General features: G+C 43.2%; 1 protein-coding gene and 3 pseudogenes across 1 annotated transcript in view; 3 read left to right on the forward strand and 1 right to left on the reverse strand.

Moving 5' to 3' along the window:
- LOC143906733 (uncharacterized) overlaps window positions 1–24159 on the forward strand; it is a 140655-nt gene that overhangs the window by 28274 nt on the left and 88222 nt on the right. The window lies entirely within an intron of this gene.
- On the forward strand, window positions 26–2979 carry LOC143906706 (uncharacterized; annotated as a pseudogene).
- Window positions 12491–13825, forward strand: LOC143906744 (uncharacterized; annotated as a pseudogene).
- LOC143906745 (uncharacterized) lies at window positions 16125–17459 on the reverse strand (annotated as a pseudogene).

Here is a 24159-nt window from a genome sequence, read left to right on the forward strand (position 1 = left end):
AAGCCAAAAATGAGTTCAAAAAAACGTTATATAAATTAATGAATAACGCTGTTTTTGGGAAAACAATGGAGAATGTACGAAATCACGTCGATGTAAAATTAGTGACGAAGTGGAAGGGTAGATACGGTGCAGAGGCAATGATCGCGCGACCAAATTTTCACAGCAGTAGCGTGTTTTCAGAAAATCTGGTAGCCATCGAACTGCGCAAACTCGAGGTGAAATTCGACAAACCGATCTACGTCGGCATGTGCATCCTCGACTTGTCGAAGGTGTGCCTATACGAATTTCACCACGAATACATGTCTCCCTTGTACCGCGACTCGTGTAGAATCATGTATACCGACACGGACAGTTTGAATTATCATATCAAGTGCGACGACGCGTACGAGAACATGAAACATGATATAGTCAGGTTCGACACAAGTGACTATGCGGTAGATATAACGCTTATGATATGCCTCTAGTCAATAAAAAAGTGCCAGGCCTGATGAAGGACGAAAACAACGGGGCCATTATGACCGAATTCGTTGGACTTAGGGCAAAAATGTACGCCTTGCGAGTCGATGGCAAAAAAGACTGTAAAAAAGCAAAAGGTGTAAAAAGCAACGTCATCGCGCGCACCATCACATTCGACGACTACACGCGGTGTTTGAACGATGAGATTGAAATGACTCGACCGCAGTCGTGTATAAGATCGAAAATGCACGAAGTGTACACTATTAGCGAGACGAAAATCGCTCTGAGTCCGTACGACGATAAGCGATATATCGTGCCGGATTCGACCGATACGTTGCCGTGGGGACATTATCGCATACCTTTATCATAGTAGTTATCATAATAAGGAACAGTGAAGATTCATGTATGTATTGTTGCGCCCGTGCTATCCTCGTGTCGCGCGTATATGCGAGTCGCCCGTCATTTGATGTCGCGTCGCGAACCGTCCTTAGTGACGGATGCTTGTTTACTAATATTGATTGCGTGATGCTCTATTATCTATTGATTTTCCTGTTATACCAGATGTTCAGATTTACTCTGGGACGCGTCTCGTTCGGACGTTGCAGCCGTATGCTTCACTGGGACTGCCAAGCGACCCGAAGGAGACAACGGTGAACGAAAACCAAACTAGATTTAAGATTTCGACACAGCGTTCCGAGGAGGGGGAACTCTACTGGGCTGGGACCCAAGCGTTATTAAAATTATGGCTAGGGGAACGCGAACTCAGGCGCGAAAATTACCTACATAATACAATCCGACGCGATTATAGATTTAAGTATAGCGAACCAGATGCCCGTACGGCGTGGAAGCCGTCCCTGACGACAAACCAGACCATCAAGGACGGCAAGGCGCAGCAGCGACGAGGGCCGACCAAGGGGAGCCAAGATGGCGGACCGTCCGCAATTTCGCTTGATTAACGATTCTCGCATCAATAAACGGTCCCGGATCGAATCGGGGAGCCCGGGAAACAGCTGTAGCTGAAAAAGATCGTATTTTGACCGCGGGAATAGAAAATGGCGGACCGTCCGTAATCTACGAGAAAGCGATCGGGGCGTGATATCGCGCGGTGCATGACAGAACTACGAGACACGAGAAGGTCACGTAGCCGAAAATCGGAGCGATGCGATAACGGATACGTGAGTTAGGGTACCGTCCGGAAGTTTGCACCAGGTGCGTCATCTTCGGGAACTGAGTAGCCCTGACGAGAGGGGAGGGCCTGATTAGGCTCCGTACCGCGCGCCGTCGAAATCCGACGACCGGGAGACAAGTTGGCGTACCGTCCGCAGATTCGCACCAGGTGCGTCATCTCCTGGAACTGCATAGCCCTGACGAGAGGGGAGGGCCTAATAAGGCTCCGTACCGCGCGCCGTCGAAATCCGACGACCGGGAGACAAGTTGGCGTACCGTCCGCAGACTTGCACCAGGTGCGTCATCTCCTGGAACTGCATAGCCCTGACGAGAGGGGAGGGCCTAATTAGGCTCCGTACCGCGCGCCGTCGAAATCCGACGACCGGTAAACAAGTTGGCGTGCCGTCCGCGAACTCGCACCAGGTGCGTCATCTCCTGGAACTGCATAGCCCTGACGAGAGGGGAGGGCCTGATTAGGCTCCGTACCGCGCGCCGTCGAAATCCGACTACCGGTAAACAAGTTGGCGTACCGTCCGCGAACTCGCACCAGGGGCATCATCTCCGGGAACTGAGTTGCTCTGACGAACGGAGAGGGGCTAAATAAGCGCCGTACCACGCGCCGTCGAATTCCGACGATCGGGTCGCGAGATAGGGTACCGTCCGGTAGATTGCGACACGGACGTCATCGCCGAGGAAAGACCTCGGAAAGCGGGATACCAGGTCCCAAGAACACGTCAGGATAGGTCGCCGACGTCGGCAGACGTGGTGCTGGTCACCCGGACGTCTTCCCCGGGAAAGTCGCCCGGAATCATAAAAGGCGTGCGAATTTAGCATAGGCGCACAGGTCGGCGTCAACCGCGGACGCATATTCGGAATAGTGAAAAACCACTACCCTGGCATCGGGACGGCAGGGCATCGCGAGCGCAACGCCCATGGAAATTTCCATATAGACCCGCGTAAACACCGGAGCGGAAAATTACCGAGACAAACTGCGCAGTTAGGAAACTTTTCGAAGGAGAAAGTCGCAGGGAGCGCCGGAGTGGAGGCTGAATAGCCGATGGTAGGGAGGCCGAGCGAGACGGACCACTCGTCGCAGTCTCTCGGGGATAGTTCACGGAGCAACACGTAATTCCGCATACACTCTCGTTGTTGCGCTAAGTCCCGCGATCGTAATCCGAGTGCGCGAATCGTAATCTCGTAACTTCCATAACAACCGGGAACGCCCGCGAAACGCGTTAATTATCGCTTTTACAAAAGCGAACGGCGAATTAGTGCCGAAAAATATTGTGCGTCGTAACGAAAAGGGGCGTGTCAGCCCGAACGTGCGATCGTCCGACAGATTGTGTAACTTCGATATTTGTGAACAACTGTGAATGAAAATCAGTCAAATTGAATAAATTATACAATCTTTTGTCAAAAATTTCTTGAAAATTATTCGATTGGACTTACCTTCTGTACCATACCTGATCCAGTGGCGTCGATCACTCGAAGTCCCTCGTTGATCCTGGAGGACGGTGGCAGCGGCGATCCTGAACGGCGACGGCGATGATCCTCATGTGGCAGGAACCTGAAAAGAAGAATAATTAGTCTGATTGAAAATTCGATAGATACTTACCTTCTCTGTATATCAGAGGTCAAACCGAGTGGCGACCGTTGAATTCAAGGACACCCCGCGTTGATTCGTGTCTTCCCATGTACCGTCCGGTTACAACGTATCGTCCCGAGCTCCTCTGTTATACCGGGAGTCGTAATAAAGAGCTACTGATCTTCTAAACGAGTCATCTTATTTGTGCGAGAGTGTCGTGACACGCGCCGCGAGTGTGAAAGTGAGTGATTGTGCGGCGAACGCGCGGTCGAGCGCAACAGTATGTATGTATGTATGTAATGTATGCAATATATGTAATAAAATGTATGTATGTATGTACATATAAATGTATGTACGTAATGTATATATGTAATATAATGTATGTATGTGTAATGTATGTAGTATAACATATATGTATGTAAGAAATAGTCCTCAAGTAAATATCGTATTATATATGAGAAGGGATATTAATAAGGATATCGCGCACATGTATTTAGTATTTAATATTTTTTATTATATACTGTATATATGTATCACATATTTCAAACATTTTACATGTATCATTTTTTATATTAAGAATAAAATACAGTTTGCACGAATTAAATAACATTGTTCTTATGTATCCAAGAGTTGTGCGATCCATCGAATCCCAGCCATTTAACGTAAACCTCGTCGCCCCTCCTGCGCAGTACTTTCTCCACGAGATACACGTCTGGATAAGTCGCGCGATGCAACTCGTGCTCGTAGAACCCTCCAGAGACGGATTTTCCACGATAGTCCTCGAGTAGATAGGTTACGGGATTGGTACGCTGCACTTTAACGATCTTAAACACCTCAATGGTCCAATTCGGCGTGTAACCTTTCTCAAAAATTTGTAAGGGGAGGAAGCCACTCGTTAAAATGTATTATATTAGTCAGGATTTATTACTGAATACAGAATCGTGAAAACGAGAGAGACTGGCTCTTTCGGCGGTCGTTGTAGGACTGAGCCTGTTTTCCCGTTGCCGGGACGCGCTGCTTTTTAACAAAATAACGTCGAACATAAAACTAACGCTCTTGTCGCGAAGCGGGCACGAAAATATTTATGCGACCGAAGGACGATCGAGTTGCTATGCCGCATTATACTATAGTTCCTACAGTTTCGGCAATCCTGACTCAGAATCGTCCTCGATTTATTCATTGAAAGGATAACGCATACAACAATAATTATTAAACATAGTGTGACGTCTTACAAGCTATTTATCCCTAATGGTCTACTTAACATAGGGTCGCATGTTTTTGGCTTCCCAAACGCCTTGATACTTTTTTTGGGTGTTTTGAAATCCTGAGATATCGGAAACTAAGTATCGGTCATTTCGCAATTCTTTCGCAACAACATATGGCCCTTTGTATTGAGGAACGAGCTTCTTAGAAGTACCGGCAGTACTATCAAAATTACGCAGTAATACATATTTGCCCTCTTTATATACAGTCGGTTTCTTGTGTTTTTTATCAAAGTATTTTTTATTATATTCCTGAGAAGACGCTATCTTTTCGGAAGACCTTGCTCTAATATGTATTAGATCTCTATCTTTAATTTTTACGCTCGAATTCAAGTATTCCTTGATCAGGTCATCTACTGTGCCACGTTGGTCGATTCCAAAAAGCAATTGGCTGGGTGTTTCATTTGTACTTTTGCTTATCGTGTTGTTTAAAGCGTGTTCGATCTGCGGTAACACGTTATACCAAAGTTGATCTTCCTCTTTATTTACAAGCTTGCCCAACATAGGAATCACTACGCGATTAATTCGTTCCACCTGACCATTGCTTTGAGGGGAACCAGTGGCTATCAATATATGCTTAATAACGTGCTTATCAACAAAACTCTTAAACTCTTGCGAAGTGAAACAAGAGCCCCTATCGGAGACAATAACTCGAGGCTTACTATAGTTGCTAAAATAATCGGATAGTGCTTTAATAGCTTCTTTACTTGCGGTGGTCTTTGTGGCGTACAACTTGACGTATTTTGTGAACGCATCTACAACTAGGAAAATATACTTTTTTGTCGCACACCGTTTATCGATGGGTCCCAAGTGGTCAATGTGCAATACGTCCAGGGGAGTGTTTCCTTTTGGTATCGGATGCAAAATGCCTTCCGTTTTTCCCGAATGTGGAGAATATGCTAAGCATTTCAAACAATTAGAGATATGCGCTCTTACTTTCGCTTTTAAATCAGGAAACCAATAACTTTTAAGTATTACCTCCATAGTTTTTTCTACCCCCAGATGCCCCATTTGATCATGATATCTAAACAAGATATTATTTTCCATATTTTGAGGAACGTAAAAGAGCAGATCATTATTCTTTTTACGGTAAACCAATCCATTACGCATCTCGAAGAATGGACTTTCTGATTTCTCTAGTTTTCCTACTAGTTCAATAATATCTTTATCTTGCGACTGGCAAACTGATAAGTTATACTCGAACGGATTATCTTCTATGACGCAAATATTAAAGGATCTACTGAGTGCGTCCACGTGCTTCATTCGATTGCCCGGCCTGTGTTCTACTGTATATTCAAAACTTTGCAACTCTAAGGCCCAGCGGGCAATTCTAGGATTAATATCCTTCTTTTGTAACGTCAATTTAAGAGCATTGCAGTCTGTAACGATCTTGAAAGATATACCGACTAAATATATTCTAAATCTTTTCAAAGCATATACTATAGCTAATGTCTCTAGCTCAAAACTGTGATATTTGCTCTCCGTTGTCGTTGTTCGTTTAGAGAAATAGAAAATTGGATGCAATTTACGGTCTGACTTACGCTGTACCAGTACGGCTCCGAAGCCGTGTGAACTAGCATCACAATGTAATTCGGTATAATCATGAGGATCATAAATGGCCAATATCGGCGCTGCTACTAACTTAGATTTTAAAGCCTCAAAAGCATTTAACTCCTTTTCAGTAAAAGTAAACGTGGCATCTTTTTTCAGTATGTCATATAAAGGCTTAGCAATTAATGCAAATCCTTCAACAAATTTGCGAAAGTACAAACACAACCCGAGAAAACATTGCACATTGCGCACACTTTGAGGAACGGGAAATTTTAAAACAGCCTCAATGCCACTATCAGTCGGACTTATGCCCTGTGAAGAGATGGAGTAGCCTAAATACTCTATTTTGGTAAATAAGAATTTACATTTGTCAATTCGCAGATTACATCTATTTTCGATCAATAATCTAAATACGCGTTTTAATACATAGAGATGACGTTCTAACGACTTAGTTGCTATCAAGAAATCATCGAAGTATGCTATTACATCTCCCTCACGGATCAGCTCCTGCAATATATCGTTTACAAATTTTTGGAATCTAGTCGGGGCTGTTTTTAATCCAAACGGCACTACAACGAACTCAAATTGGCCGAATGGTGTAACAAATGCAGTATATTTAATAGACTCTTCAGACATGCGAATGTGGAAAAATCCATCTTTTAAGTCTAATACACTAAAATATTCTTTATCTCTAAGAACATTTAATTGATCTTCTATCACTGGAATTGGAGAATTATCTCGTAATATATATTTATTTAAAGTTCGATAATCGATACACATTCGGTACTCTCCGTTTTTTTTACGTACAAGTACAACCGGCGACGCATATTCGGAGTTACTAGGCCTAATGACTCCTTTCGCTAATAATTCGTCCAAAATTTTCCTCAACTGTTCCTTTTCACTATACGATAATCTCCTCGGTGAGAAATGGAAGCTTTTTACATTATCAAACTTTAATATCAGTTCCGCATTAACCTTGGGCTTTAAAGGACGTTTTGGCAATACATATTCTTTTTCGAACAATTTTTTAAACTCTAACTGTTTAGCAGGACAAATATCCGAATTAATTACTAACGTTTCACTTACTTTATCTGGCATATCGCTTATATTAATATTAAGAATCTCGTTATCTACATTCAGAATCTCGTCGTTATCTAAATTTTCCGCAACGTTTACAGGAATAGCAATTAAATTAACTTTAGCTCTTTTTAGAATGTCCCGACCGATTATCATAGAGAATGACGTAGTATTATCAGCAACCACGTATACTGACACGTTAGCTTCACTAATTTGATCGTAATGAATATCAATTGTAGTAGTTCCAACTACGTTTAGCTGACTGCCATTAATTTCACAAAATTTATTTCCAACATCAGTCGGCTTAATAAAACGATAGGGAATAATCTTTTCTTTCACAAAACTTATTGGACTCCCAGTATCGATCAACGCATCTACTTTAGTTTCATACTTCGCAATAGAATCACTCAATTTTATCGTAACTACTTTTTGAAATTCATTACTAATCAACGAGGCATCTACGTAATTAACTTGTTCTGATTCACTCTTACCGTTACATTCGCTCATTACATGCCCTTTTTCTCCGCATTTGAAACAGGTACCTTTCTCTCTCTTAGGCGACTTACAATCCTTAGACATATGTCCAAATTTGCTGCAATTGTAGCACCGTATTTTGACCTGTGACGTACTTGACTCCGTCGACGCATCCTTTCTCTCCGACACCTTCGTATGAGACTGCACGTCCTTCTGCTCCTTGTTCTTCCACTTCAGCTCTCGTTCCGGACGACTTTTCTCCTCCATCAGATTGACACTTTCAAACGCCGTTAGCAGCTCGTCTTTCGAGGCGAACTGTTGAAGCTTTGCTTGATTACGTAACTGCAAACTCGATATACCCTCGATAACGTACTCCAAAATTTCTTCTTCATCCACTGGAACGCGATTAGCAAGTATAATCTTCTCGTGGTAATATGCACTAAACGCTTCTCCCTGCTTCCACTTTCTTTCTTCAAACTGCTTCTGCAGCTTCAATTTACTTTGACGGTGATCGTACATCTTGCGCATTTCAAGAAGTATATCATTCGCGCTGAGCTCGACATGCTCGGGGCGAGAGTGAAACCACTCTAACGCTTTGTCCTTAAGACGCGCTCCTATGAGAATCTTTGCACTGTTGTCATCCAAACGATATGTTGTAATTAATAATCGGGCTTGCTTCTCCCAATTTCGGAACATGCCCTCTTTTCCTTGAAAATCGCTCAGCAATTCACATATTGCTTTCACGCTATGTTTCGATGGCACTTCCGGTCCTGCATCGTTCCGCGGGGCATTACGCAACATCTGATTCTCTCTCTCCAACAACCGCATCTCTCGCTGCATTAACGCTTGTTCTCGCCGCATGAATTCCATCTCACGCACCACGTCTTCTGGCAGAGTCCCGCCGCGGTTCGCGCGTCGATCTCTTTCCGACCGCTCACTCGCATGCTCGATATCACTTATCGACGTATGCTCCGCCTCTCGTCGCCGATCTCCTGCCGTGTCCTCGTGCTGCTCGCTTTCATCATGATTCTGTACCACACCGATCGCTCTTAATTCGTTAATCCAGTCGTTATCTGGCTCTGCCGCTTGCAATCGGGCTATCAACTCCGCCTTGCTGCCCGATGTCGGCAACTGCCGTTCATGCAGCAACTCTTTGAGCTGGAGCACTTTACACTGGTATATGGCCATCACGTTTCCGATAACGATACGGAAGCTCGGAACACTGAAGGACACCTCACCGATACAGTTCCGCGTTTGAAATTACCCGGCAGTTTATCACGGCGGTTCACTGCGTCAACACTCGAAAGTAGGTAAGCTAGGCCGGTTCTACCCCCGGGTGGTGCTCGAGGGGGGGTGAGGGGCGGGGGGGGGCGGGGGGGGAACCACGGGCGGGGGGACCGCGGGGGAGGGGGGAACCGCGTGTTTCGGCGCCGCGGGGGAGGGGGAGGGGGGGACCCGCATGTTTCGGCGTTGCGGCTAGGGGGAGGGGGGAACCGCGTTCTTGGGCGCCGCGGGGTAGGGGGAGGGGGGAACCGCGTTCTTGGGCGCCGCGGGGGGAGGGTGAGGGGGAACCGCGTTTTTGCCGCGCCGTGTTTTCCGGCGCCGCGGGGCGACCGCGTTTCCGCCGCGCCGCGGGGCGAGGGGTGATCCGCGTTTTCGCCGCGCCGCGGAGCGTTCGCGTTTTCGGGCGCCGCGAGGCGAGGGGGTCAGCGTTTCGCCGCGCCGCGGAGTCCGCGTGACGTCACACGGCACGCTCGCGTTATCTCCCCCTCGAAGATGTTTCTTTCCCGTCCCCCCCCCATTCGTCTTCTCGCTCGCGGTTTCTCTCGCTCGCCCCGACCCCCGTTTGCGTTCTCGTTCACGATCGCGTTAAATAAATTTATATTATACATAGAAAATTTGCTTACCACCGCAGGATTTGAGCCAGAAATCCCTAACTCTTGAGTCAGTCACCTTCAGAATTCAGTTCAGACCATTGTCTCTTAATTTACACAATAATATGTATACATTAAAATACTGCAGGCTATTTACACAGGCTATTTACACAGTTAAAATTTACACAAAAACACACATGACGCACAAAACTTCACATGTCTTGGAGTAAAATAAAAGTATATGCAACACATCTTTTTCAGAGGGTGTAACATATTCACTTCTGCTTGATTTAACACTTTGAAAATTTCGTCCGGAATATCCTCATCAGCCAATTCACTATCATAACACGAATCGTCCGACAATAATGCTTCATCATCAACTTCTATTTCTTCCTCGTCATCAACTTCCATTTCTTCCTCGTCATTCACTTCCATTTCTTCAACGTTTGCTTCAACTTCCATTTCATGTCCTTCAAACTGTAATTCTTCGAAATCCATTTTTACAGAACGTTGTATGCCTCAAAAGGCGCAATACACGATGCTACTGTTAAAATCACACAGTGCAGACAGTGCAAACAGTCGCGACACTTGAAATTTTTCGACAAGACAAACACGTCCGAACACTATCAAGTATGCCAACCGACTCTTACTTCCAGTCCTCGACTACTGAGCGTACCTTTAAATTCATCTTTCTACATCTCACAATTGTCACATCGTTTGTTTATCATATCTAATTTCATCTCAGCATCCATACAATTGCGCCTTCCGAAAAATCTGCGATGTGCAGTTTTGCACGTGTGCAATGATGTCACCGCGAGACACATATGTTCTCGAAAACGATATCGCGCCATTGACTTTCGATGATTTGATCTGTAAAACTGTTATTGAACCGCGATCAAACAGCTATCAAACAGGTATTGAACCACTATGAAACAGCTATCAAACAGCTATTGAACCGCTATAAAACAGCTAAAAACAGCTATCAAACAGGTATTGAACCACTATGAAACAGCTATCAAACAGCTATTGAACCGCTATCTCTTACTTTTGTTAAAAATTTTCGTTGGCACACAGTCTGTTTACAGTAGCATTAAGATGGCCAGGACGAACCAATTGTTGTATAAACCGCACGATCAAACACACCAACCGACTCTCACTTCTAGTCCTCGACTACTGAGCGTACCTTTAAATTCATCCTTCCACATCTCACTATTGTCACAGCGTTTGTTTATCATATCTAATTTCATCTCAGCTTCCGTACGGATGCGCCTTGCGAAAAATCTACGATGTACAGTTTTGCACGTGTGCGATGAAGTCACCGCAAGACATATTCTCGAAAACGATATCGCACCATTAACTTTCAATGGTTTAATCTGTAATACTGCTATTGAACAGCTATTAAACAGCTAAAAACAGCTATCAGTATAACTGCAATCTGTATAACCGCTATTGAACCGCTATCAAACTTCTTTTAAACAGCTAAAAACAGCCATCAAACAGCTATTGAACAGCTATCAAACAACTAAAACAGCTATCAAACAGCTCTTGAACAGCTATCAAACAACTAAAACAGCTATCAAACAGCTATTGAACCGCTATCAAACAGCTAAAAACAGCTATCAAACAACTAAAACAGCTATTGAACCGCTATGAAACAGCTATGAAACAGCTCTTGAACAGTTATCAAACAACTAAAACAGCTATTGAACCGCTATCGAACGATCTTAGGTGCATTTTTTATTTGTATTTATGTCTAGAAAACGTATGGAATAGGTTTTATTTATTCCCCCAAAGAGCAAAAAATTGGCTTTTTTTAACATTGTCCTTTATCTGACAGCGTTATAAGCATCTTAAGTACGTTATAAGCATAAAGTTTAAACATATAGTATAAATTGTGACCAAAGGTTCTTTAGAATAGTTTATTGTAGTAGTTTATTAGCAGTACAGAACTATCTACCGATTGCACACAATAATCTCGACATAAGACATAAGCGTTTAAACTTAAACGTAATTTTTCCGCTCTTTGCGCACGCCGCCAATGCATCGACGCAACACACATGGGTATGACAAGCACAGTATACCCAACAACATACAGAACATCAATAATACAATATACAATAGTCATCTCTTACTATATATATAAAACTCATCCATATTCTCTAACTTCTAATTCTCTAACTTCTAAATATATTCTCTAATTCTACTAACTCACTCATTTTCACTCTCAACCAGCATTATACTACTACAATAAATTACACACAATATAGAGCTGTTCACTCTCATAATCACATACTAATCTCATTCATGAAGCTCTATCTCGTAGATTTTACCCCATCTATTGAATCTCGCAAACTCTCTTTCATTGTTTAAATACGCTTCAATACACTCGCGGCACTCATCGGCAGTCCTTATACGCATGATTATTTTTCTACACATAAAGCACATTGTTTTAATACGGATTGGGAACCCATGCAACCGCGACGAAATGCCGTGCCATCGCACTTTTCTTTCAAATTCACGCAACTGAGGGTTAAACGTCAGCACATAGCACCGCTGACATAAGCGCATACGTGGAGATCTCCGTCCCACGTAGCAGGGCTCGAGCCCGATGATGCAGAAACCATGTATAAGGTTATCGTATGTCTCGGGATACTCCCGAGGCAGAACCCCGTCCAACAACCTAATATTTATGGGTTGTATCGGCGGTTTCATTTCTATAAATAGAAAAATTTTATGTAATTAAATTTTCACACTGTTCTTAAATCTCTAAAAATAATTTTTTCTTCCTTACCGTATTTTTTCAAACTCGAACAACACAAGTCCTTGTAACACTCAAGAACCACGTTCGCGTGCGAGATGTAGCCAAAGAATGGTCCACTCGTCAAGATACAGATCCAGTATCTTCATGGTAAAAGCTGTTTAAGCATTTTTATATTTATGCAATGACTTCATCAAACACATGCAAAACTGCAAATTTTGCATAGCGCCAATGTACGGCTGCTGTGATCACACAAATCAAATCATCGAAAGTCAATGGCGCGATATTGTTTTCGAGAACATATGTGTCTCGCGGTGACATCATTGCACACGTGCAAAACTGCAAATTTTGCATTTTTTCGGTTAGCGCAAATGTACGGATGCTGAGATCACGGTGAAATTAGATACGCTAATAAAACAAACGATGCATCATTAGTGAGATATAAAAAAAATGAATAATCTGGGGGATACGCTCAATAATCGAGAATTGGAAGTCGTGAGTACAACAAATTGTGTTAGAAAGAGGATCGTGTAATAACATGGAGCAAGAGTTGTTGGAGCAATCCACCCTATTAAATTCGCGGGAAGAATTTACCGCGTGGGAGCAACGATGTGACGAATTTATCGAATCGTTGGAAGAACAAGGCCGAATTAAATGACCGCGATTATCGATCGGTCTCAAACAGTCATTGATCGCTCGTATTGCCCGAATCGAAGGTCTGAAAGACTCGGTACGTCAACGTTTCGTGCATGTGGGTGCAGGATACAGTGCGAGTGAGACAGGACTCAGATGGCGCGAGATAGATACGGCTTTTGAAAGTCGTATACTGACTGGTGCGATAATAAATTCCAAACACATCGAACCTCGTCAATTTCTCGAAGATGCGAGAGAAATTGTACTCGATCGTGTGCGGAACGTCATGCAACGATATGACAATGTAAAGATTAACACAATGTTTAATGGTGAATTTGCTGCGGGTGACAAACGCGCGAATAAAAGTATCGCTACGAGAAACTGTGAACTATTTCGTACGTCCGATCTGCAAGAATGGTACGTGTCGCGCGTTATCGAGCCTACTCTAGCATCGCTGGAGGAATTCCAGGAACGTGATAGCGGATGGGCGTTGTCGCGTATACACAATTTGACTGTTAACGTAAATAAATATAATCCATTGCACGCGGGGTGTTTTGTGGAAATACCGCGAGAAATTAAAATGAAGAGAGCGGTGATAAACGTGCAATCAAGGGGCAATGCATGTTTCGCATGGTCAGTGACGGCTGCTCTGCATCCAGCCGAGAGACATGCAGAACGGGATTCATCGTATCCTCATTACACGTCGGTGCTAAATCTCCAAGACATTGAATTTCCAATGACGTTGAATCAAATTAAAAAGTTTGAAAATCACAACGATATATCAATCAACGTGTACAGCATTGAGACAAACAAGGAACTTGCAATCCAGCCAATACGGCTCACCGACCGAAAGATGGACAGACATGTAAATTTGCTGTACGTGCATGACGACAACGTGAGACATTTTGCGTGGATCAAGAACCTATCCCGCCTCGTGAGCTCGCAAGTGAACAAGAATAGGAACAAAAAATACTTTTGCGATCGGTGAGTATACACCCTAATAAAAATAAAAATAATTTTTACGAGAAAGATGTATAAAATTTTTTTTTATTATTTACAGATTTTTGCACTACTTCTACACGAGCGAGAAATTGGAAACCCACACCGTCGACTCTCGGCAGATGAACGACTGCGCGATCAAGTTACCGAGCGATAACGACAAGTGGTTGGCATTTAAAAATTATAACAGGAAGGAACGAGTTCCATTTATCATATATGCCGACCTGGAATGTACCCTGGAGAAGATGGAAGCGGATCCGGAAACGTTGGGGTACACGTATCAATATCATCGCGTATTTAGCATAAGGTACTACGTGCGTTGCTCGTACGACGAGTCGTTGTCAATGTATCGGTTTCGTCGCGATAAGGATTGCGTCGCGTGGTTCGCCGAGGAGCTAAGACGTTTAGCTCACGACGTAAAGATTATTTTGTCCACTAATGTACCCATGGTGGAATTTACGCGAGACGAGTGGGAAAAATTTAACAGCGCGACGCACTGTCACGTGTGCGAAAAACCGTTCGAGCCAGGTGCACTTGTTGAGTGCACTTGTTGTTGGCCCGCGTATACCGCAATTGCTCACCGACATTGACATGATCATGTTTATCGAACGCGGTCCAACAACAAGTGCACGCAGTCGTACGATCCATCGAAACCGTCGTCGTACCTGATGTATTTCGATGTAAACAACTTGTACGGCTGGGCAATGTGTCAACCATTGCCTTACGCAGATTTTCAATGGGTCGACGACGTAACCGATTTTAATGTTATGGATATCGCGTTGGATTCCTCGATAGGCTATATTCTCGAAGTCGACTTGGAGTATCCGCAACATCTTTACGACGCGCACACTGACCTACCGTTCTATCCAACGCGCGATAAACCACCCGGTAAGCGGCAGGACAAACTCCTCGCAACATTATACGATAAGAAACGTTATGTCATACATTATCGCAACCTGCAGCAGTGCATGCGCCACGGTCTCCGTATAGCAAAGATTCACCGCGCATTAAAATTCGCGCAATCTCCATGGCTTCGCGATTACATAGAACTTAATACGAAATTTAGAACATTGGCCAAGAATGATTTTGAGAAAAATTTATACAAATTGATGAACAACGCTGTGTTTGGCAAAACCATGGAGAACGTGCGCAATCACGTTGACGTGCGACTCGTGACTCATTGGGAGGGTAGATACGACGCGGAGGCACTGATCGCGAAACCAAATTTTTACAGTCGAAGCGTCTTTTCGGAGAATCTAGTAGCAATAGAAATGCGAAAACTCGTGATGAAATCCTCCAACTTTTTGACGCAGTCAATGTACTCGTACGGAAATACGCCTTTTCGTGTCAGCAAATCAAAATTTTCTGCGGATAATTTACAAAATTCGCGTTGTAATATTCGCAGTTTATTCTTGCTGAGATAAGATGCCAATTTGTTGAGACTAGCGGTGAGAAACTTGTATGAATCAATAAATCGCAATTTGACGCAATTTTTCTTATCTTTATCTTCGGTGCTTTGAACATTTTTCGTAAACGAAATGTATTTTTTTGTGATTGGAAGTAAGTCTACACGTCCTTCGTACGCTGTGGCTATTTCTGTGATAATAAAATGCGCGTCGTAGCCCGATAAATTGTTAAAAACTACGGGTATGCAATGTGAATCTTTGTAATTTAAGTTGCAATTTGAATGCGCGGGAGGACCTCTGTATCGACCCGTCAGATGACAATGATCGCGTACTCGCACGTCGTCTGGCTCGAACGGTTTTTCGCACACGTGACAGTGCGTCGCGCTGTTAAATTTTTCCCACTCGTCTCGCGTAAATTCCACCATGGGTACATTAGTGGACAAAATAATCTTTACGTCGTGAGCTAAACGTCTTAGCTCCTCGGCGAACCACGCGACGCAATCCTTATCGCGACGAAACCGATACATTGACAACGACTCGTCGTACGAGCAACGCACGTAGTACCTTATGCTAAATACGCGATGATATTGATACGTGTACCCCAACGTTTCCGGATCCGCTTCCATCTTCTCCAGGGTACATTCCAGGTCGGCATATATGATAAATGGAACTCGTTCCTTCCTGTTATAATTTTTAAATGCCAACCACTTGTCGTTATCGCTCGGTAACTTGATCGCGCAGTCGTTCATCTGCCGAGAGTCGACGGTGTGGGTTTCCAATTTCTCGCTCGTGTAGAAGTAGTGCAAAAATCTGTAAATAATAAAAAAAAATTTTATACATCTTTCTCGTAAAAATTATTTTTATTTTTATTAGGGTGTATACTCACCGATCGCAAAAGTATTTTTTGTTCCTATTCTTGTTCACTTGCGAGCTCACGAGGCGGGATAGGTTCTTGATCCACGCAAAATGTCTCACGTTGTCGTCATGCACGTACAGCAAATTTACATGTCTGTCCATCTTTCGGTCGGTGAGCCGTATTGGCTGGATTGCAAGTTCCTTGTTTGTCTCAATGCTGTACACGTTGATTGATATATCGTTGTGATTTTCAAACTTTTTAATTTGATTCAACGTCATTGGAAATTCAATGTCTTGGAGATTTAGCACCGACGTGTAATGAGGATACGATGAATCCCGTTCTGCATGTCTCTCGGCTGGATGCAGAGCAGCCGTCACTGACCATGCGAAACATGCATTGCCCCTTGATTGCACGTTTATCACCGCTCTCTTCATTTTAATTTCTCGCGGTATTTCCACAAAACACCCCGCGTGCAATGGATTATATTTATTTACGTTAACAGTCAAATTGTGTATACGCGACAACGCCCATCCGCTATCACGTTCCTGGAATTCCTCCAGCGATGCTAGAGTAGGCTCGATAACGCGCGACACGTACCATTCTTGCAGATCGGACGTACGAAATAGTTCACAGTTTCTCGTAGCGATACTTTTATTCGCGCGTTTGTCACCCGCAGCAAATTCACCATTAAACATTGTGTTAATCTTTACATTGTCATATCGTTGCATGACGTTCCGCACACGATCGAGTACAATTTCTCTCGCATCTTCGAGAAATTGACGAGGTTCGATGTGTTTGGAATTTATTATCGCACCAGTCAGTATACGACTTTCAAAAGCCGTATCTATCTCGCGCCATCTGAGTCCTGTCTCACTCGCACTGTATCCTGCACCCACATGCACGAAACGTTGACGTACCGAGTCTTTCAGACCTTCGATTCGGGCAATACGAGCGATCAATGACTGTTTGAGACCGATCGATAATCGCGGTCATTTAATTCGGCCTTGTTCTTCCAACGATTCGATAAATTCGTCACATCGTTGCTCCCACGCGGTAAATTCTTCCCGCGAATTTAATAGGGTGGATTGCTCCAACAACTCTTGCTCCATGTTATTACACGATCCTCTTTCTAACACAATTTGTTGTACTCACGACTTCCAATTCTCGATTATTGAGCGTATCCCCCAGATTATTCATTTTTTTTATATCTCACTAATGATGCATCGTTTGTTTTATTAGCGTATCTAATTTCACCGTGATCTCAGCATCCGTACATTTGCGCTAACCGAAAAAATGCAAAATTTGCAGTTTTGCACGTGTGCAATGATGTCACCGCGAGACACATATGTTCTCGAAAACAATATCGCGCCATTGACTTTCGATGATTTGATTTGTGTGATCACAGCAGCCGTACATTGGCGCTATGCAAAATTTGCAGTTTTGCATGTGTTTGATGAAGTCATTGCATAAATATAAAAATGCTTAAACAGCTTTTACCATGAAGATACTGGATCTGTATCTTGACGAGTGGACCATTCTTTGGCTACATCTCGCACGCGAACGTGGTTCTTGAGTGTTACAAGGACTTGTGTTGTTCGAGTTTGAAAAAATACGGTAAGGAAGAAAAAATTATTTTTAGAGATTTAAGAACAGTGTGAAAATTTAATTACATAAAATTTTTCTATTTATAGAAATGAAACCGCCGATACAACCCATAAATATTAGGTTGTTGGACGGGGTTCTGCCTCGGGAGTATCCCGAGACATACGATAACCTTATACATGGTTTCTGCATCATCGGGCTCGAGCCCTGCTACGTGGGACGGAGATCTCCACGTATGCGCTTATGTCAGCGGTGCTATGTGCTGACGTTTAACCCTCAGTTGCGTGAATTTGAAAGAAAAGTGCGATGGCACGGCATTTCGTCGCGGTTGCATGGGTTCCCAATCCGTATTAAAACAATGTGCTTTATGTGTAGAAAAATAATCATGCGTATAAGGACTGCCGATGAGTGCCGCGAGTGTATTGAAGCGTATTTAAACAATGAAAGAGAGTTTGCGAGATTCAATAGATGGGGTAAAATCTACGAGATAGAGCTTCATGAATGAGATTAGTATGTGATTATGAGAGTGAACAGCTCTATATTGTGTGTAATTTATTGTAGTAGTATAATGCTGGTTGAGAGTGAAAATGAGTGAGTTAGTAGAATTAGAGAATATATTTAGAAGTTAGAGAATTAGAAGTTAGAGAATATGGATGAGTTTTATATATATAGTAAGAGATGACTATTGTATATTGTATTATTGATGTTCTGTATGTTGTTGGGTATACTGTGCTTGTCATACCCATGTGTGTTGCGTCGATGCATTGGCGGCGTGCGCAAAGAGCGGAAAAATTACGTTTAAGTTTAAACGCTTATGTCTTATGTCGAGATTATTGTGTGCAATCGGTAGATAGTTCTGTACTGCTAATAAACTACTACAATAAACTATTCTAAAGAACCTTTGGTCACAATTTATACTATATGTTTAAACTTTATGCTTATAACGTACTTAAGATGCTTATAACGCTGTCAGATAAAGGACAATGTTAAAAAAAGCCAATTTTTTGCTCTTTGGGGGAATAAATAAAACCTATTCCATACGTTTTCTAGACATAAATACAAATAAAAAATGCACCTAAGATCGTTCGATAGCGGTTCAATAGCTGTTTTAGTTGTTTGATAACTGTTCAAGAGCTGTTTCATAGCTGTTTCATAGCGGTTCAATAGCTGTTTTAGTTGTTTGATAGCTGTTTTTAGCTGTTTGATAGCGGTTCAATAGCTGTTTGATAGCTGTTTTAGTTGTTTGATAGCTGTTCAAGAGCTGTTTGATAGCTGTTTTAGTTGTTTGATAGCTGTTCAATAGCTGTTTGATGGCTGTTTTTAGCTGTTTAAAAGAAGTTTGATAGCGGTTCAATAGCGGTTATACAGATTGCAGTTATACTGATAGCTGTTTTTAGCTGTTTAATAGCTGTTCAATAGCAGTATTACAGATTAAACCATTGAAAGTTAATGGTGCGATATCGTTTTCGAGAATATGTCTTGCGGTGACTTCATCGCACACGTGCAAAACTGTACATCGTAGATTTTTCGCAAGGCGCATCCGTACGGAAGCTGAGATGAAATTAGATATGATAAACAAACGCTGTGACAATAGTGAGATGTGGAAGGATGAATTTAAAGGTACGCTCAGTAGTCGAGGACTAGAAGTGAGAGTCGGTTGGTGTGTTTGATCGTGCGGTTTATACAACAATTGGTTCGTCCTGGCCATCTTAATGCTACTGTAAACAGACTGTGTGCCAACGAAAATTTTTAACAAAAGTAAGAGATAGCGGTTCAATAGCTGTTTGATAGCTGTTTCATAGTGGTTCAATACCTGTTTGATAGCTGTTTTTAGCTGTTTTATAGCGGTTCAATAGCTGTTTGATAGCTGTTTCATAGTGGTTCAATACCTGTTTGATAGCTGTTTGATCGCGGTTCAATAACAGTTTTACAGATCAAATCATCGAAAGTCAATGGCGCGATATCGTTTTCGAGAACATATGTGTCTCGCGGTGACATCATTGCACACGTGCAAAACTGCACATCGCAGATTTTTCGGAAGGCGCAATTGTATGGATGCTGAGATGAAATTAGATATGATAAACAAACGATGTGACAATTGTGAGATGTAGAAAGATGAATTTAAAGGTACGCTCAGTAGTCGAGGACTGGAAGTAAGAGTCGGTTGGCATACTTGATAGTGTTCGGACGTGTTTGTCTTGTCGAAAAATTTCAAGTGTCGCGACTGTTTGCACTGTCTGCACTGTGTGATTTTAACAGTAGCATCGTGTATTGCGCCTTTTGAGGCATACAACGTTCTGTAAAAATGGATTTCGAAGAATTACAGTTTGAAGGACATGAAATGGAAGTTGAAGCAAACGTTGAAGAAATGGAAGTGAATGACGAGGAAGAAATGGAAGTTGATGACGAGGAAGAAATAGAAGTTGATGATGAAGCATTATTGTCGGACGATTCGTGTTATGATAGTGAATTGGCTGATGAGGATATTCCGGACGAAATTTTCAAAGTGTTAAATCAAGCAGAAGTGAATATGTTACACCCTCTGAAAAAGATGTGTTGCATATACTTTTATTTTACTCCAGGACATGTGAAGTTTTGTGCGTCATGTGTGTTTTTGTGTAAATTTTAACTGTGTAAATAGCCTGTGTAAATAGCCTGCAGTATTTTAATGTATACATATTATTGTGTAAATTAAGAGACAATGGTCTGAACTGAATTCTGAAGGTGACTGACTCAAGAGTTAGGGATTTCTGGCTCAAATCCTGCGGTGGTAAGCAAATTTTCTATGTATAATATAAATTTATTTAACGCGATCGTGAACGAGAACGCAAACGGGGGTCGGGGCGAGCGAGAGAAACCGCGAGCGAGAAGACGAATGGGGGGGGGACGGGAAAGAAACATCTTCGAGGGGGAGATAACGCGAGCGTGCCGTGTGACGTCACGCGGACTCCGCGGCGCGGCGAAACGCTGACCCCCTCGCCTCGCGGCGCCCGAAAACGCGAACGCTCCGCGGCGCGGCGAAAACGCGGATCACCCCTCGCCCCGCGGCGCGGCGGAAACGCGGTCGCCCCGCGGCGCCGGAAAACACGGCGCGGCAAAAACGCGGTTCCCCCTCACCCTCCCCTCGCGGCGCCCAAGAACGCGGTTCCCCCCTCCCCCTTCCCGCGGCGCCCAAGAACGCGGTTCCCCCCTCCCCCTATCCCGCGACGCCGAAACATGCGAGTCCCCCCTCCCCCTACCCGCGGCGCCGAAACATGCGGTTCCCCCCTCCCCCGCGGTCCCCCCGCCCGCGGTTCCCCCCCGCCCGTGGTTTCCCCCCGCCCGCGGTTCCCCCCCGCCCGCGGTTTTTCCCCGCCCCTCACCCCCCTCGAGCACCACCCGGGGGTAGAACCGGCCTAGCTTACCTACTCTCGAATACCGATCCTCGATCCCACTTCTGAATTTGTAAGGGGAGGAAGCCACTCGTTAAAATGTATTATATTAGTCAGGATTTATTACTGAATACAGAATCGTGAAAACGAGAGAGACTGGCTCTTTCGGCGGTCGTTGTAGGACTGAGCCTGTTTTCCCGTTGCCGGGACGCGCTGCTTTTTAACAAAATAACGTCGAACATAAAACTAACGCTCTTGTCGCGAAGCGGGCACGAAAATATTTATGCGACCGAAGGACGATCGAGTTGCTATGCCGCATTATACTATAGTTCCTACAAATTGTCTTGTATTTGCTGACGCGTACCGAGTCGCCCACTTTGAATTTTGCCGGGCCCGCGATCTTTATCGCGCTGTACACCGTAGCCAAGAGTCTTTCGGCGATCGCGGGGGTAACGTTGACGGGTCGCATGCCGATGGTTCGATGCTTGCGCGCGTTGTAATCCGACACGAGTCGCGGCAATGCGTCGACCCACTTGTAATTTCCGTTGAGCGTAAACATCTTCCACATGTTGTTCTTTAACGTACGATTGAATCGCTCGACGACCGACGCTTTCAACACCGAATACGTGGAATAATGATTGATGTCGTGTTTTCTGACGAGACGTTGCACGTCGGTGTTGTAAAATTCCTTCCCCATGTCGGTTTGTAGATTACTAGGGCACCTCTCGCTATCTCGAATTATCTCAGCGATAGCGTCAGCCGTCTCGCTGCCACCTTTACCCTTAAGCGGCACGGCCCACGCGTACTTGCTCAACACATCGATGACGGTGAGTATGTAGTGGTAGCCTCCATTGAAACGCGAGTACGGACGCATCTCGACGATGTCAGCCTGCCACAGGTCGTCGTACCCTCGCACTATGACATGTCTTCGGGGAAAATTTCTTCTCGCCGGAGCGTGCAATTCGTCCACCAACCGTCGCTTTTCGATATTTTTATCCACATCGGTTGATTTTAACGGTCTCATGTTTCGTTGTCGCCGTTTCTGCTTCTAGTGCATCGTTCGTAGCAGTTTCTGAACAGTTCGTAACCGCTTCCGAAGAGTTCGTAACCGCTTCTGAACCATTCGTAACCGCTTCTTAACCATTCGTGAATCGTTCGTCGTCGTTCGTCGTCGTCGTCAGTTAACTGCTTCTTACCACTCATCGTCGTCGTCGTCGACGTTCTTTAACCGTTTGTAGCCTTTTCTGTCTCCGCGTAGTTCGCAGCTGTTTCTAAACCGCTCGTAATCGTTTTTAAGCTGTTTTTGAACCGTTTGACAACCGTCCGACAAGCGTTCTCGAACCGCTAGACAGCTGTCCAACAACCGTTCTCGAGTCGTTCGTTGCCGTTCCTTGCCGTCGTAGGCCGAATCACACTACGGGTTGCAGGCTCGGTTGCGGTTGAGGTTAAGGTGCCTTTTCATACGCAGCACGCTGCGGCAGCAAAATGTCACGTGATTCAAATTTTCTTTAAACTGCTTTTGCTGCATTCGCTACTCATGAAAAGGAATAGCGGCAGCAGCATATTTAATCTTAACCTAAAATATATATATTTTTTGGTTGCGGTTTAAAATTAATTTTAACAGTCTGATAATGTCATACAATCAACATCAATTATATGAGTGGCACAGAACATGTGAGCAAATAATTCAAAAATATAATGTGGAAAACTTAAGAAGGCAAAAAATTGCGATTACGGCGACTGTTGGTGCAGTTATAGCTTGGGCAACTGAAATTTCAAAGAAAAAGCGACGTTATAAAAACAAACGTACTTGGATAACCGAATTTTTTGAACAACGTCGACGATATGGGTTTTACCATACGGCTTTACCTATATTAAAGTTAGAAGATTTACGCTTTCGAAATTATTTTCGAATGAATACTATACAATTTGAAGAATTATTGGAATTAGTTGCCCCAAAGATTACTCGACAATATGCTATTCGTGAACCAATTGAAGCAGGACAACGCTTATCAATATGTTTGAGGTATACATATGATATAATGAAATAAATATTCTTTTTAAGTTATGTTGCTAATCTTCTATTTTTATTGTAGATATTTAGCAAGTGGAGATAGCATGACATCTATGTCATACCAATACCTTGTAAGTTTAACAGCAGTATCAAAAATTATTTCGGAAACTTGTCAAGCCTTGTGGGAAATCTTATCACCACTTGTATTAGTTCAATGTAATGAAAGTGTCTGGAAAGCAATTAGTCATGACTTCAATGAGAAATGGCATTTCCCACATTGCATTGGAGCTATAGATGGAAAGCATGTTATCATACAGGTATAAAATATCATAAAATACTCTCTTTTTAACTGGTATATATATATATATATATAAATTATGTATGTACATATCTCTATCATATACAATTAAAAATTATGTCTAGAGTTATCTACTTATTATACTAATACAAAATATTTGAATGCCAAATTTAATTAATCTATACTTTGCAGAGTCCTGAAAAATCTGGTTCAGCGTACTTCAACTATAAAAAGACCCACAGTATTGTACTCTTAGCTATGTGTGATGCTAATTATCTTTTCACTTACGTTGACATTGGAGCATTCGGTCGTCAAAGCGATGGTGGGATTTTCAAACAGTCTGAAATGGGTCAAAGATTTGCACAAGAGAAAATGAATGTTCCGGCTGCAGATGAAATTTATGAGGGAAGTACTACATATCCATATGTAATAGTTGGAGATGAAGCATTCCCACTAACTTCATATTTGATGCGTCCATATCCTGGCAGAGGTGAACTAACGACTGAGAAAAAGATTTATAATTATCGATTATCTCGAGCAAAAAGAGTAATCGAAAATGCGTTTGGAATACTTGCTGCACAATGGCGATTTTATAGAAAATCTACTATTGCTAAAGTTGATACTACTGAGAAAATGGTAAAAGCAACAATAGTTTTGCATAATTGGCTTCGTAAGCAAGATTTGTCGAGAAGAGAAACATTTATAACACCTGAAATGGTTGATAGAGAAGGAAATGATGGATCAATAATACCGGGTACTTGGAGAAATATAGTTGC

The sequence above is a fragment of the Temnothorax americanus genome, unplaced genomic scaffold (assembly GCF_048541705.1).
Source record: "Temnothorax americanus isolate GAGA-0224 unplaced genomic scaffold, ASM4854170v1 Scaffold75, whole genome shotgun sequence".
NCBI classification, from domain to species: Eukaryota; Metazoa; Arthropoda; class Insecta; order Hymenoptera; family Formicidae; genus Temnothorax; species Temnothorax americanus.